At 42.2% G+C, this 8,393-nt stretch overlaps 1 protein-coding gene across 3 annotated transcripts in view; it reads right to left on the bottom strand.

The window, feature by feature from the left end:
• Positions 1 to 8,393, bottom strand: part of SHLD1 (shieldin complex subunit 1) — a 71,374-nt gene that overhangs the window by 18,184 nt on the left and 44,797 nt on the right. The gene's annotated exons all lie outside the window — the stretch shown is intronic.

Here is an 8,393-nt window from a genome sequence, read left to right as displayed (position 1 = left end):
TGCTTTCCTCTGCCCCATTTTTCTTTTTTTTTTTCAGATTTCTCCTGCTCCACCCTTGTCTGTTTCTTTTAAGTTCTTTATTCAATTGTTTTGGTCTCTATATTTTTGTAATAGAAGATTTCCTCAAATAGCTGGTGATTTTTGGCTGTGAGTTCGAATCTAAGAGTGAGGCATTAAAAGGCTCATTGGAAGCTCTTGCTAGGGTTAGGGCTTATGGTCTGGGGGCTTTCATATAGGATGACTGAACTGTTTTTTCCAGAAAGGGATCCTCCCACCTCCTGACTGGCCAGTGACGAGTAAGAATGCTGTTTTACATAGGAAGGTCCAGGAAGAGAAGGTGGCATTGAATCGGAGACATAAATGCAACAAGGGAGGGAGCAATGGGAATATCCTGGGCAGGCAGGTTCCAGACAGGGGAAATGGCAAAGGCTATGAGATGGGAACAGCTTAGCAAGGATGAGAAGCCACTGTGGCTCGAGCCATGGGAACAAGGGGAAGTACAGGAGGGAAGATGTGCACTTCTGGGATATGGAAACAATTTTCACACAGACCTTGTCAGGGACATTAAAAAGCCAAATGTTAAAATATTCCATGACATTTTATAAAAATGAATCAGAATCATTTTTTACAGTATTCGATATCAGACTTGGAAAATCACAATTGATTTGCCTTTGTTTGGCTAATCAGGCAGGCAAACGGTTTTATGCAATTATCTACTCTGTTCAACACTGAAGAATTTTGAAAAATAAAAAATCGATATCTCATAAACATTTACACTAGAGACTCTCTGAATAAGATATAAATCTGTACACCTGTCTCAGCTCAACCAAAAGAAGCAGCTCATATTGTTGAGAAAAATCAAAAGTTTAATAAAAAAAAAAAACCCAGTTGTCAAGGCAACGAGAAAAAAGATAGGAAATAATTTCTATCTCAACCACTATCACATAGAGAAGTTGAATAACTCCTAGCCCTGCTTTGGAAGTTTTATTTAACCTCTGATCAGTCATTTTCGTAGACGAGGCATGAATGGAGAATCCAGGGGCAACTTGCTAGCAAAAAGCCATTTAGGAAAAATGTAAATTCTATGGTTTACAGGTGAAGACAGGAGAATGATTTTTGTTCTCTAAAAATTTTTCTGCAACTTTTCCTGTATGACACAATTTTTGCAGAGAACTTCCATTTATTAGCGAGATACCAAATCGTTATTGAGAGACCAGAAGGTCAAATAACTTGTGGGAGGATTTCCAGATCCTTCTCTTCGAATTTCTGTAATTTCAGAAGTGACTCAGAGTTGACTTTAAAGGCCATCTGTGCTCCTCCACCAGCCCCCCTGCTGAAAGCCATGGCACCCACATGCTGCCAAACACATTCTCAACTCTCCCCTTCCCTGTTTTCTTCACCTGGAGGACTCTTCTGCTCCCTGGGGATGCTGTGCCCATCCCTCTCCTAGGAAGCCTTCCCCAGTTCCCCAGGTAGAGCTGGCCAGCCCCCACCCCAGCTCCTGCAGTGCTCAGTAGATAGTACTCGGCAGTTCTTACCTCCCACTCCAGTCCGTGTGTCTGTTTTCTTATGGCACTGGGACTTTCCAGATGCAGGGACACTGTTCTAGCTATGGTCTTCTGGCACAGTGTGATGGTAGATATTTTTTAGTGAACGAGAATGAGTGAATTAATCAGTGAATGGCCCTAGCTTTGAATGTGAAAGACCAATCCCAAATCACCATCAACACAACTAGTGGGAAGAATCTGGAAAGGGGAGATGAGGCAAATGTGTCTGTTCCCAGCTCGGCCCCTACCCAGCAGTGTATAGCTAGACTTCTCTCATTTCCCAAACTATGTCTGCAGAATACCACCTGTGTCCTCAGAGATGGAAGCGGGGGTTCCATGAAAAAAGGGACCCTATTTTCTAATAAGTTTGAGAATGGTGGCCTGCTATCATCTGAATGTGTCCCCCCATTCATATGTTGAAATCCTAACCTCCAAGGTGATGGTATTAGGAGGTAGGGCCACTGGGAGGTGATTGGGTCATGGAGGAGGAGCCCTCATGAATGGGACTGATGCCCTCATAAAGAAGACCCCAGAGAGCCCCCTTGCCCCTTCCACCATGTAAAGACACAACTAGAAGGTGACCCCTGTGAACCAGGAAGTGGCCTTTACCAGATGCTGAATCTGCTAGCACCTTGATCTTGGACTTTGCAACCTCCAGAACCATAAGAAATAATATTCTATTGCTTAAAAGCCACATAGTCTAGGGTATTTTGTTACAGAAGCCCAAATAGACTAAGACACAGGGTGAAAAACATTAAACAGATCTTTGCCAAAGACCTTTGCACAACAGTATCTGGCCCACAGGACCATAAGAGGATGGGAGGAAGCAATGCGGGCAAAGTGCTACAGAGCTGGATTAACACTCACTACTGTTTTCATTACCAGCACTCTTCTCAAACATCTCTACTTCTATAGATTGTTTTTTCACATTGACGACAAAGTACTTTTAATTAAAAAACAAAAACAGAATGCTACTTGACTCAGCTCATTAGACAAATTAGAATGCAACCCAGCTGGATGAATTCCTAACTTTTTTTTGCCTATTTTATTACACGAATAGTGTCTTTCCTAAGTTCTGCTGCATAAAAGTCACACACACTGATTTCTCTATTGAAAAAACATTAACTTGGAAAAGTTATATTTGAAGAGAAGGACTCAGGATAGGAGAACCTGCTCCCGGAAGCAGGAAGAGTCTTCCGTCAACCTCTCTCCTGCAGGCAGCTCTGTTCCCTGCTGCACCCTGACAGCCTCCCGGCCTCCAGGAGAAGGCTCGGACAGGAACGGTAGCTCCCGATCCATCTGCTTTCCCCGAAAGAGGGCACTGTTCCCTGACAATCAGCAGAACTTAAATATCACATCTACAAACTCACTCATAGGCAGGTATCTGGATCCCAAGGGTCACAAAGCCGAAGGGAATCAAATGTAAACACCACTTAGTGTTGTCTCCTCGATGCCAGTGACAGAAGTATTGTCTGAGGTGAATGGGGTTCCAGGACAGCTTTAGGCAACTGAATGTAGGCCAAGTGTTAGACCAAATGGAAATGACAAAGATGTCAATCTAAATTTCTTTTCCTTTTCTGGACAACGATTCCACTCCCCACCCACCCGCTCTCTCTGTCTCTCTCTTTTTCTCCTTATCTCTGTCTAGACATGAATCCAAATTACGTATCTGTTCTCTTTTCTAGATAACTATTCTCTCTCTCTCTGTTTCTCCCTGTCTCTCTCTTCCTCTCTGTTTCTCCCTGTTTCTGTCTGTCTCTCTCCCCCTTTCTCTGTTTCTCTGTCTGTCTCCCCGCCATCTGTTTCTCCCTGTCTCTGTCTATCTCTCCCTCTGTTTCTCCATCTCTGTCTCCCCATCTCTGTCTGTGTGTCTCTCTCTGTTTCTCCATCTCTGTCTCCCTCTGTTTCTCCCTGTCTCTGTCTCTCTCCCCCTCTCTGTTTCTCTGTTTCCCCCTCTCTCTGTTTATCTCTGTCTCTGTCTCTCTCCCCCTCTCTTTCTCTCTCTCTCTCTCTCTATTTCTGTCTCTGTCTCTCCCGCTCTCTGTTTCTCTCTGTCTCTGCCTCTCTCTGTCTGTCTCTCCCTTTCTGTTTCTCTCTGTTCTGTCTCTCTCCCCCTCTCTGTTTCTCCCGGTCCCTGTCTCTGTCTCTGTCTCCCTCTTCCTACAAGCAGCAGGACACTCAGCTAGATGGACTCCATTCAGGACAGACAGTAATTCATAACAACATAATTACGCAGAGGCCTAGAGAGATGATGCAAATGTCACGCTGCCCTCACCCAGAGCAGAGCAGAACAAACACAACAACGTGCCCATTACAGTCTGTTAAAGGTCAAGAGAAACAGTCTGTCAGGGTTGCAGGAGTGATTTTTCTTCTTACCGATGAACAATCTCATTTAGATGAGTATTATTTCAATATTTTGGAAGTCCAAAATAACCTGTACACCAAACCCCTGAGTCATGAGTTTACCTATATAACAAACCTGCACATGTACCCCTCAACCTAAAAGAAAAGTTAAAATATTAAAAAAATAATGAATAAATATTTCAGGAGTCTAAAGCAAAACTGGGGACAAGCTCAGAGAAGTCTGGAGGAAAAAAAGTCAGAAAGGAGAGAAGCTGAGGAGTCTATTTTTAGGGGGAAAGAGCAATAGTCCCAGTACTGTATGGTGTGTGCACCAGGAGCACAGCAGCCTGAGAGCTCCAGGCCAGGAGAAGGAGGCCACGCCAGCCACGCAACGCTGGCCGGGCACCGCATGGTTCCCGAAACCTGAGGAACAGCACAGCCTGGCACGACTGCTCAGATATCCTCTACCTGGAAAAGCAAATCTTCTGTTACACGTCTCAGGAGAGGGCTGGGACTGATGGGATTTTAAAGTCTAAAATATGTTGGATACCTATGTATTTATTTATTTACTATTTTGATTTCCAGCTCTGAAGTTCAAGGGTACACGTGCAGGGCGAGCAGGTTTGATCCCTGCTTTCATGACGAGACTCAGGATGGTGATATTTGTAAACTGCATGGTTTTACCCCGGAAGAGTACTTTTTTTGTGATTTGGAGCAGAATGTATATACCAGCCAAGCTAATCTTAAAAATTTAAGCAGTATCTGGGTGTGATGACACACGCCTATAGTCCCAGCTATTCAGGAGACTGAGACACTCGAGCCCAGGAGTTTGAGACCAACCCGGGCAACATACCAAGATCCTGTCTCTAAAAAAGAAAATTAAATAAATAAAATTTAAGTGGTGGTTAATAGGAGCTGAGTTACAAAATGGAATACTATGTTCTAGCAAGACACGAAAGCCCAGATCTTAATCCTAGTTACAGCTTTGTATCTGGAGTAAAGAAAACGGAGGCAGCAACACGTGCAGTTCCACGCTGCCCGAGGAGCCTTTAACAATGTGGAGAAGTTTCTCTCCTGGATTCACTTCCATTATTCTCAAGAAATGAAGAGAGGGCAGGCCCAGAGGCTCATGCCTCTAATCCCAGCACTTTGGGAAGGCGAGGTGGGTGGATCACTTGAGGCCAGGAGTTTGAGACCAGCCTGGTCAACATGATGAAACCCCATCTCTACTGAAAATACAAAAATTTGCCAGGCGTGGTGGCACCTGCTTGTAATCCCAGCTACTTGGGAGGCTAAGGTGGGAGGATCGCTTGAGCCTGGTAGGTGGAGGCTGCCAAGATAGCTCCACTGCATTCTAGCCTGAGCCACAGAGTAAGGGTCCAGCTCCAAAAAGGAAATAAAGAGAAAGAGTGGGGGACAGGGGACAGAGAGCATGAAAGCATGTGTATGATAGGAAAAGCCAAAGAAGAAAAAAAATACAATAAAATAGTAAGAGCTTCCCTCTGTATAGAAGGATTATGAGTGTTTATCTTTTTCTAGTTTTCTTTCCTTTTTTTTTTTTGAGACAGACTCTCGCTCTATTGCCCAAGCTGGAGTGTAGTGGCGCGGTCTGGGCTCACTACAACCTCCGCCTCCTATTTCTTCAAGGCCACAGTCCATCACTTGTCTAGTATTTATTAAATGTCTTCCAAATGCCCTGAATAGAGGTATGAGAGGTGGGGCTGTTGGCTTCAACACACGTGTAGTCAAGAAGTAATCAAAAGAAATAAACTACCTAGAGCACTATCTAACTGCTAAACTATGCTCTTTTGATGACGGCTATAATCAGAGCTCACAGAAGACAGAAGCTAGAGGTGCTATGAAGACCTCACTGAGCCAGGAAACCGGAGTTGACACCCAAAGGAGGTGGGGAGTTGGATTAATTCTTATGGTTCTCCACAAAAAGACCATGGTTAGGTTGAAGTGTCTCAACAGTTTCTTCTGATAGGTATTAACGTTCTGCTTAAAGAAAATTAAACACTTGTGTGACGTTTAACTTTGGGTCACTGTCCTTTTAAATGGTCTGCACTGCTGTGGAGGCTTTTTCTCGAAGGTCAGCAGGAAGCACCCACCTAGGGGTGAAGCACAGATGGATGAGGACCAACTCTTCCTTATATTATTACTGCAATGGCTTATTTCAAACTGATTTTTTTTTTACTTTTTATTAAATTATAACGTGTATATATCAAAGTATCTAATGCATAATGTCGTCTCTAAAAAATTAAATAAACAAAAAAATTTAAGCAGTAATAAGAGGAGTTGAGTTACAGAACATGGTATACTATCGTATTCATGGTATACTAAATCATAAGCTCTATTGATTTTCACAAACTGAACATACCAGCATAAGCAGCACCAGAACCCCAGAAGGCCTCCTCTTGCCCTCTTTCAACTATTACCTTTAAGTTACCACCATTCTTTTTTTCTTCCCCTAATCTATGAAATTACTGAGCTAGAGTTACCAGCATTCTAACACCTACATTGCTTTGTCTTTTATACTTTACATCAATGGAATCATGGAGTATGCACTCTTTGCCATCTGGCTTCTTTCACTCAACCTTATATGTATACAGTGGCAGTTCATTCATTTTCAATGATGAATAGTATTCCATGATGTGAACACACCACCATTTATTTATCTGATGATGGGAATGTATGTAGTTTCTAGTTAGGGCCATTACACGAGTGTCGCTGTGACCATTTCAGTGCATGTCTCCCCATGAACACACAGATGCATTTCTTTAGGTACTTACCTGGGTTGCAGGGTATACATATATGTTCACCTTTGAAGATATGCAAATAGGCATAACAGCTTATCTGAGAACTGAGGGCCCAGTTCTGCTTTTGCCTGCTTTTAGTCCTAATGATAGGGTCCTATACCTGATCTGCGCCAAATCTGATCTTTTATCACCCAAGACTGAAAGAGCCCCAAACCATTCTATTGCATCTATGTTACAAATATTGTCTTCACAGATATTGTCTATTTTCTTCCCTAAAGAAGAAGCTGCTAATCAAGAAGCGTAGAATAAATTATATTGTAGTTTAAGGCAAATTCTATTATAAAAGACAAGCTACCTAGCAAAACACAACTTATAACTACATTTAACTTCAAAATAAATCAAGTTATTCATATGAACCCAACCACTCACTGGTAAATTAATGAAAAACATGACAGTATTGAGCTTTTAATTGCTTCTCTACAAGCCCCCAAACTTAAATTTAGGTTATTAAGGCTGAAAAGAGGCAATTAATTTGCAACAAATGCATCTGTAAAAACCTGTTACAACATGGCTTCAGTCAGAATTCATCTTCCCCAAGTTTATAAAGACCATCTACCCAGTTTTTTGCAGGTTTTCCTTTAGATAATCCTATTTAGACAGTCCCTCCAAACTAATTGCTTTTTGCTTTTTGCAGGGAGGGGGAGATTAGTATCTTTTTCCTCAGTATTTCCAGTATACAAGCTTCATAAGAGCTCCGTTATCTCAAATTTTGAGTTTAATTTCCTTTTCAGAACGTATTTGTCAGAATATTAAACCTCAAAAAAATGGCAGATGAAAAGATTAGTGAGTAGTGGGAGGGCTTAAAGAAATTAAGGCTTCTAGGCTATGTTGCTGCTTTCTGTTTCCAGAAGATAATCTTTTTTCCTGTTATGAAACATCATTTGTGACCTTTAAAAAGAACTCCCTGAACTCATTCATTAATAATAAAATCTGGCCAGGTATGATGGCTCACACCTGTAATCCCAGCACTTTGGGAGGCCAAGGCGAGCAGACAGACTGAGTCCAGGAGTTGAGACCAGCCTGGGCAACATAGTGAGACCTTGTCTTTACAAAAATAATCCAAAAAATTAGCCAGGCATGGTGGTGCATGCTGTGGCCCCAGCTATTCAGCACGCAGAGGTGGGAGAATCACCTGAGCCTGGGGGTGTTGAGGCTGCAGTGAACTAACATTGCACTACTGTACTCCAGCCTGGTAACAAAGTGAGACCCTGTCTCAAAATACTTCTACTAATAATAGAATCTGGTTAGACTATCACATTAGTGAAATGAGATAAAATGACATAAAATCACGGAAATTTTCAATTTTAAGACTTAATGCCTATTACACATTTTCAAAATTAACTCGATTTGAAATGGTACAAACTACAATCAAATATATTTTACTTGGCACGATCAAATTAAGAAACTGCAAATCAGCACAAGGACAGTGAAATGAGAATTACAAGAATTGCAGAAAAAGAATAATTCCCCCAGTATTACTATATTCCCTATGGTGACTGAAGGAAAAGGAGATTTATTCTTCTTGGTACAAGACCTACTTCCATACAAGTGGAAAGGGTGGCTGCTCTAATGATGGGGAAGTGGGGTCAATGAGAAATGACTCCTTCCAGCAGTAGGAAATGGTTTGAGGGAAATGGAAAGGAACCTCATAGGCCCTTCCGTGGCACCTAGAGTCCCCATTCTG

Source organism: Callithrix jacchus, chromosome 5, assembly GCF_049354715.1.
Source record: "Callithrix jacchus isolate 240 chromosome 5, calJac240_pri, whole genome shotgun sequence".
NCBI classification, from domain to species: domain Eukaryota; kingdom Metazoa; phylum Chordata; class Mammalia; order Primates; family Cebidae; genus Callithrix; species Callithrix jacchus.
The sequence above is the reverse complement of the archived record's forward strand: the minus strand, read 5'-3'. Positions and strand labels throughout refer to the sequence as shown.